Here is an 8,890-nt window from a genome sequence, read left to right as displayed (position 1 = left end):
CTTGCTACAGCCTCTGTGTGTGTTTGTGTTTTCTGGACATTCTCTATGGACTTTACAGTTTTGAATGCATTTTAGCATGTAAGTTTTTGTTTTCAGCTGGCAAACGCTAATTGGTTCCACCTGGAGTCAAATCCTCCACACATTCGAGTTTTCTAGGAAGAAAGCTTCAGAAACCTGAGAAAACATGATATTTCTTTCTGTAAACATGACATTGGATGCATTTGCCAAACAGGAATATTGTGCTTTTCTCCAAAACCACTTTCACGGTGATTTTTTGGTTAAATTTCACTTCAAAACTACAACAATTTGTCCAGATACTCCTGGATGAAAACAAAACTATCTGGTGTGTTGTGGCTATCTCAATCCCAGATCTTGCTGCAGACTCTGTGTGTTTTTGTGTTTTCTGGACATTCTCTATGGACTTTATGGTTTTGAATGCATTTTAGCATGTAAGTTTTTGCTTTCAGCTGCCAAACGCTAATTGGTTCCACCTGGAGACAAATACTCCACACATTCGAGTTTTCCAGAAAGAAAGCTTCAGAAACCTGAGAAAACATGATATTTCTTTCTGTAAACATGACATTGGATGCATTTGCCGAACAGGAAGATTGTGCTTTTCTCCAAAACCACTTTCACGGTGATTTTTTGGTTACATTTCACTTCAAAACTACAACAATTTGTCCAGATACTCCTGGATGAAAACAAAACTATCTGGTGTGTTGTGGCTATCTCAATCCCAGATCTTGCTACAGCCTCTGTGTGTGTTTGTGTTTTCTGGACATTCTCTATGGACTTTACGGTTTTGAATGCATTTTAGCATGTAAGTTTTTGTTTTTAGCTGCCAAACGCTAATTGGTTCACCTGGAGTCAAATCCTCCACACATTCGCGTTTTCTAGGAAGAAAGCTTCAGAAACCTGAGAAAACACGGTATTTCTTTCTGGAAACATGACATTGGATGCATTTGCCGAACAGGAAGATTGTGCTTTTCCCCAAAACCACTTTCACGGTGATTTTTTTGGTTAAATTACACTTCAAAACTACAACAATTTGTCCAGATACTCCTGGATGAAAACTAAACTATCTGGTGTGTTGTGGCTATCTCAATCCAAGATCTTGCTACAGCCTCTGTGTGTGTTTGTGTTTTCTGGACATTCTCTATGGACTTTACAGTTTTGAATGCATTTTAGCATGTAAGTTTTTGTTTTGAGCTGGCAAACGCTAATTGGTTCCACCTGGAGTCAAATCCTCCACACATTCGAGTTTTCTAAGAAGAAAGCTTCAGAAACCTGAGAAAACATGATATTTTTTTCTGTAAACATGACATTGGATTCATTTGCAGAACAGGAAGATTGTGCTTTTCTACAAAACCACTTTCACAATGATTTTTGGTTAAATTTTACTTCAAAGCTACAATAATTTATCCAGATACTCCTGGATGAAAACAAAACTATCTGGTGTGTTGTGGTTATCTCAATCCCAGATCTTGCTACAGCCTCTGTGTGTGTTTGTGTTTTCTGGACATTCTCTATGAACTTTAAGGTTTTGAATGCATTTTAGCAGGACCCATTTTGTTTTCTGCTGGCAAACGCTAATTGGTTCCACCTGGAGTCAAATCCTCCACACATTCGAGTTTTCTAGGAAGAAAGCTTCAGAAACCTGAGAAAACATGATATTTCTTTCTGTAAACATGACATTGGATGCATTTGCCGAACGGAAGATTGTGCTTTACTCCAAATCCACTTTCACTGTGATTTTTTGGTTAAATTTCACCTGAAATCCACAAGAATTTGTCCAGATACTCCTGGATGAAAACAAAACTGTCTGTGGATTTTTAGCTATCTCAATCCCAGATCTTGCTACAGCCTCTGTGTGTGTTTGTGTTTTCTGGACATTCTCTATGGACTTTACAGTTTTGAATGCATTTTAGCATGTAAGTTTTTGTTTTCAGCTGGCAAACGCTAATTGGTTCCACCTGGAGTCAAATCCTCCACACATTCGAGTTTTCCAGAAAGAAAGCTTCAGAAACCTGAGAAAACATGATATTTCTTTCTGTAAACATGGCACTGGATGCATTTGCCAAACAGGAATATTGTGCTTTTCTCCAAAACCACTTTCACGGTGATTTTTTGGTTAAATTTCACTTCAAAACTACAACAATTTGTCCAGATGCTCCTGGATGAAAACAAAACTATCTGGTGTGTTGTGGCTATCTCAATCCCAGATCTTGCTGCAGCCTCTGTGTGTTTTTGTGTTTTCTGGACATTCTCTATGGACTTTATGGTTTTGAATGCACTTTAGCATGTAAGTTTTTGTTTTCAGCTGCCAAACGCTAATTGGTTCCACCTGGAGTCAAATACTCCACACATTCGAGTTTTCCAGAAAGAAAGCTTTAGAAACCTGAGAAAACATGACATTTGTATTTGTAAACATGACATTGGATGCATTTGCCGAACAGGAAGATTGTGCTTTTCTCCAAAACCACTTTCACGGTGATTTTTTGGTTAAATTTCACTTCAAAACTACAACAATTTGTCCAGATGCTCCTGGATGAAAACAAAACTATCTGGTGTGTTGTGGCTATCTCAATCCCAGATCCTGCTGCAGCCTCTGTGTGTTTTTGTGTTTTCTGGACATTCTCTATGGACTTTGTGGTTTTGAATGCACTTTAGCATGTAAGTTTTTGTTTTCAGCTGCCAAACGCTAATTGGTTCCACCTGGAGTCAAATCCTCCACACATTCGAGTTTTCTAAGAAGAAAGCTTCAGAAACCTGAGAAAACATGATATTTCTTTCTGTAAACATGACATTGGATGCATTCTCCAAACAGCAAGATTGTGCTTTTCTCCAAAACCACTTTCACAATGATTTTTGGTTAAATTTTACTTCAAAGCTACAATAATTTATCCAGATACTCCTGGATGAAAACAAAACTATCTGGTGTGTTGTGGTTATCTCAATCCCAGATCTTGCTACAGCCTCTGTGTGTGTTTGTGTTTTCTGGACATTCTCTATGAACTTTAAGGTTTTGAATGCATTTTAGCAGGACCCATTTTGTTTTCTGCTGGCAAACGCTAATTGGTTCCACCTGGAGTCAAATCCTCCACACATTCGAGTTTTCTAGGAAGAAAGCTTCAGAAACCTGAGAAAACATGATATTTCTTTCTGTAAACATGACATTGGATGCATTTGCCGACAGGAAGATTGTGCTTTACTCCAAATCCACTTTCACTGTGATTTTTTGGTTAAATTTCACCTGAAATCCACAAGAATTTGTCCAGATACTCCTGGATGAAAACAAAACTGTCTGTGGATTTTTAGCTATCTCAATCCCAGATCTTGCTACAGCCTCTGTGTGTGTTTGGGTTTTCTGGACATTCTCTATGGACTTTACAGTTTTGAATGCATTTTAGCATGTAAGTTTTTGTTTTCAGCTGGCAAACGCTAATTGGTTCCACCTGGAGTCAAATCCTCCACACATTCGAGTTTTCCAGAAAGAAAGCTTCAGAAACCTGAGAAAACATGATATTTCTTTCTGTAAACATGACATTGGATGCATTTGCCAAACAGGAATATTGTGCTTTTCTCCAAAACCACTTTCACGGTGATTTTTTGGTTAAATTTCACTTCAAAACTACAACAATTTGTCCAGATGCTCCTGGATGAAAACAAAACTATCTGGTGTGTTGTGGCTATCTCAATCCCAGATCATGCTGCAGCCTCTGTGTGTTTTTGTGTTTTCTGGACATTCTCTATGGACTTTATGGTTTTGAATGCACTTTAGCATGTAAGTTTTTGTTTTCAGCTGCCAAACGCTAATTGGTTCCACCTGGAGTCAAATACTCCACACATTCGAGTTTTCCAGAAAGAAAGCTTTAGAAACCTGAGAAAACATGACATTTGTATTTGTAAACATGACATTGGATGCATTTGCCGAACAGGAAGATTGTGCTTTTCTCCAAAACCACTTTCACGGTGATTTTTTTGGTTAAATTTCACTTCAAAACTACAACAATTTGTCCAGATGCTCCTGGATGAAAACAAAACTATCTGGTGTGTTGTGGCTATCTCAATCCCAGATCTTGCTGCAGCCTCTGTGTGTTTTTGTGTTTTCTGGACATTCTCTATGGACTTTGTGGTTTTGAATGCACTTTAGCATGTAAGTTTTTGTTTTCAGCTGCCAAACGCTAATTGGTTCCACCTGGAGTCAAATCCTCCACACATTCGAGTTTTCTAAGAAGAAAGCTTCAGAAACCTGAGAAAACATGATATTTCTTTCTGTAAACATGACATTGGATGCATTCTCCAAACAGCAAGATTGTGCTTTTCTCCAAAACCACTTTCACAATGATTTTTGGTTAAATTTTACTTCAAAGCTACAATAATTTATCCAGATACTCCTGGATGAAAACAAAACTATCTGGTGTGTTGTGGTTATCTCAATCCCAGATCTTGCTACAGCCTCTGTGTGTGTTTGTGTTTTCTGGACATTCTCTATGAACTTTAAGGTTTTGAATGCATTTTAGCAGGACCCATTTTGTTTTCTGCTGGCAAACGCTAATTGGTTCCACCTGGAGTCAAATCCTCCACACATTCGAGTTTTCTAGGAAGAAAGCTTCAGAAACCTGAGAAAACATGATATTTCTTTCTGTAAACATGACATTGGATGCATTTGCTGAACAGGAAGATTGTGCTTTTATCCAAAACCACTTTCCAAATGATTTTTGGTTAAATTTTACTTCAAAGCTACAACAATTTATCGAGATACTCCTGGATGAAAACAAAACTATCTGGTGTGTTGTGGCTATCTCAATCCCATCTTGCTACAGCCTCTGTGCGTGTTTGTGTTTTCTGGACATTCTCTATGAACTTTAAGGTTTTGAATGCATTTTAGCAGGACCCTTTTTGTTTTCAGCTGGCAAACGCTAATTGGTTCCACCTGGAGTCAAATCCTCCACACATTCGAGTTTTCTAGGAAGAAAGCTTCAGAAACCTGAGAAAACATGATATTTCTTTCTGTAAACATGACATTGGATGCATTTGCCGACAGGAAGATTGTGCTTTTCTCCAAAACGACTTTCACGGTGATTTTTTGGTTAAATTTCACCCGAAATCCACAAGAATTTGTCCATATACTCCAGGATGAAAACAAAAATATCTGTGGATTTTAGCTATCTCAATCCCAGATCTTGCTACAGCCTCTGTGTGTGTTTGTGTTTTCTGGACATTCTCTATGGACTTTACGGTTTTGAATGCATTTTAGCATGTAAGTTTTTGTTTTTAGCTGCCAAACGCTAATTGGTTCCACCTGGAGTCAAATCCTCCACACATTCGCGTTTTCTAGGAAGAAAGCTTCAGAAACCTGAGAAAACATGGTATTTCTTTCTGGAAGCATGACATTGGATGCATTTGCCGAACAGGAAGATTGTGCTTTTCTCCAAAACCACTTAAACGGTGATTTTTTTGGTTAAATTACACTTCAAAACTACAACAATTTGTCCAGATACTCCTGGATGAAAACTAAACTATCTGGTGTGTTGCGGCTATCTCAATCCAAGATCTTGCTACAGCCTCTGTGTGTGTTTGTGTTTTCTGGACATTCTCTATGGACTTTACAGTTTTGAATGCATTTTAGCATGTAGGTTTTTGATTTCAGCTGGCAAACGCTAATTGGTTCCACCTGGAGTCAAATCCTCCACACATTCGAGTTTTCTAGGAAGAAAGCTTCAGAAACCTGAGAAAACATGATATTTCTTTCTGTAAACATGACATTGGATGCATTTGCCAAACAGGAATATTGTGCTTTTCTCCAAAACCACTTTCACGGTGATTTTTTGGTTACATTTCACTTCAAATCTACAACAATTTGTCCAGATATTCCTGGATGGAAACAAAACTATCTGGTGTGTTGTGGCTATCTCAATCCAAGATCTTACTACAGCCTTTGTGTTTGTTTGTGTTTTCTGGACATTCTCTATGAACTTTACGGTTTTAATGCATTTTAGCATGTAAGTTTTTGTTTTTAGCTGCCAAACGCTAATTGGTTCCACCTGGAGTCAAATCCTCCACACATTCGAGTTTTCTAGGAAGAAAGCTTCAGAAACCTGAGAAAACATTATATTTCTTTCTGTAAACATGACATTGGATGCATTTGCTGAACAGGAAGATTGTGCTTTTATCCAAAACCACTTTCACAATGATTTTTGGTTAAATTTTACTTCAAAGCTACAACAATTTATCGAGATACTCCTGGATGAAAACAAAACTATCTGGTGTGTTGTGGCTATCTCAATCCCAGATCTTGCTACAGCCTCTGTGCGTGTTTGTGTTTTCTGGACATTCTCTATGAACTTTAAGGTTTTGAATGCATTTTAGCAGGACCCTTTTTGTTTTCTGCTGGCAAAGGCTAATTGGTTCTACCTGGAATCAAATCCTCCACACATTCGAGTTTTCTAGGAAGAAAGCTTCAGAAACCTGAGAAAACATGATATTTCTTTCTGTAAACATGACATTGGATGCATTTGCCGACAGGAAGATTGTGCTTTTCCCCAAAACCACTTTCACGGTGATTTTTTGGTTAAATTTCACCCGAAATCCACAAGAATTTGTCCATGTACTCCAGGATGAAAACAAAACTATCTGTGGATTTTAGCTATCTCAATCCCAGATCTTGGTACAGCCTCTGTGCGTGTTTGTGTTTTCTGGACATTCTCTATGAACTTTAAGGTTTTGAATGCATTTTAGCATGTAAGTTTTTGTTTTCAGCTGGCAAACGCTAATTGGTTCCACCTGGAATCAAATCCTCCACACATTCGAGTTTTCTATGAAGAAAGCTTCAGAAACCTGAGAAAACATGATATTTCTTTCTGTAAACATGACATTGGATGCATTTGCCGACAGGAAGATTGTGCTTTTCTCCAAAACCACTTTCACGGTGATTTTTTGGTTAAATTTCACCCGAAATCCACAAGAATTTGTCCATATACTCCAGGATGAAAACAAAACTATCTGTGGATTTTAGCTATCTCAATCCCAGATCTTGCTACAGCCTCTGTGTGTGTTTGTGTTTTCTGGACATTCTCTATGGACTTTACGGTTTTGAATGCATTTTAGCAGCACCCTTTTTGTTTTCTGCTGGCAAACGCTAATTGGTTCCACCTGGAGTCAAATCCTCCACACATTCGAGTTTTCTAGGAAGAAAGCTTCAGAAACCTGAGAAAACATGATATTTCTTTCTGTAAACATGACATTGGATGCATTTTCTGAATAAGAATTTTGTGCTTTTCTCCAAAACCACTTCCACGGTGATTTTTGGGGTTAAATTTCACACGAAATCCACAAGAATTTGTCCAGATACTCCTGGGTGAAAAGAAAACTATCTGGTGATTTTTAGCTATCTCAATCCAAGATCTTGCTACAGCCTCTGTGTTTGTTTGTGTTTTCTGGACATTCTCTATGGACTTTACGGTATTGAATGCATTTTAGCATGGAAGATTTGGTTTTCAGCTGGCAAACGCTAATTGGTTCCACCTGCAGTCAAATCCTCCACACATTCGAGTTTTCTAGGAAGAAAGCCTCAGAAACCTGAGAAAACATGACATTTCTTTCTGTAAACATGACATTGGATGCATTTGCCGAACAGGAAGATTGTGCTTTTCCCCAAAATCACTTTCACGGTGATTTTTGGATAAATTTCACCCGAAATCCACAAGAATTTGTCCCAATACTACTGGGTGAAAACAAAACTATCAGGTGTGTTATGGCTATCTCAATCCCAGATCTTGCTACAGCCTCTGTGTGTGTTTGTGTTTTCTGGACATTCTCTATGGACTTTATGGTTTTGAATGCATTTTAGCATGTAAGTTTTGGTTTTCAGCTGCCAAACGCTCATTGGTTCCACCTGGAGTCAAATCCGCCACACATTCGAGTTTTCTAGGAAGAAAGCTTCAGAAACCTGAGAAAACATGATATTTCTTTCCGTAAACATGAGATTGGATGCATTTGCCGAACAGGAAGATTGTGCTTTTCTCCAAAACCACTTTCACGTTGATTTTTTGGTTAAATTTCACCCGAAATCCACAAGAATTTGTCCAAATACTCCTGGATGAAAACAAAACTATCTGGTGTGTTGTGGCTTTCTCAATCCCAGATCTTGCTACAATCTCTGTGTGTTTTTGTGTTTTCTGGACATTCTCTATGGACTTTACAGTTTTGAATGCATTTTAAAATGTAAGTTTTTGTTTTCAGCTGGCAAACGCTAATTGGTTCCACCTGGAGACAAATCCTCCACACATTCGAGTTTTCTAGGATGAAAGTTCCAGATACCAGAGAAAAGGTGATATTTCTTTTTGTATACATGACATTGGATGCATTTGCCGAACAGGAAGATTGTGCTTTTCTCCAAAACCACTTTCACGCTGATTTTTTGGTTAAATTTCACCCGAAATCCAGAAGAATTTGTCCAAATATTACCGGATGAAAACAAAAATTTCTGGTGATTTTTAGCTATCTCAATCCCAATCTTCCTACAGCCTCTGTGTTTGTGTGTGTTTTCTGGACATTCTTTATGGACTTTATGGTTTTGAATGCATTTTAGCATGCAAGTTTTTGTTTTCAGCACGCAAACGCTAATTGGTTCCCCCTGGAGACAAATACTCCACACATTCGAGTTTTCTAGGAAGAAAGCTCCAAAAACTTGAGAAAACATGATATTTGTATTTGTAAACATTACATTGGATGCATTTGACAAACAGGAAGATTGTGCTTTTCTCCAAAACCACTTTCACGGTGATTTTTGTTAAATTTCACCCGAAATCCACAACAATTTGTCCAGATACTCCTGGATGAAAACAAAACTATCTGGTGTGTTGTGGCTATCTTAATCATAGATCTT

This window comes from Oryctolagus cuniculus, unplaced genomic scaffold (genome assembly GCF_964237555.1).
Source record: "Oryctolagus cuniculus unplaced genomic scaffold, mOryCun1.1 SCAFFOLD_43, whole genome shotgun sequence".
NCBI lineage: Eukaryota > Metazoa > Chordata > Mammalia > Lagomorpha > Leporidae > Oryctolagus > Oryctolagus cuniculus.
This window is presented reverse-complemented; position numbering follows the sequence as displayed.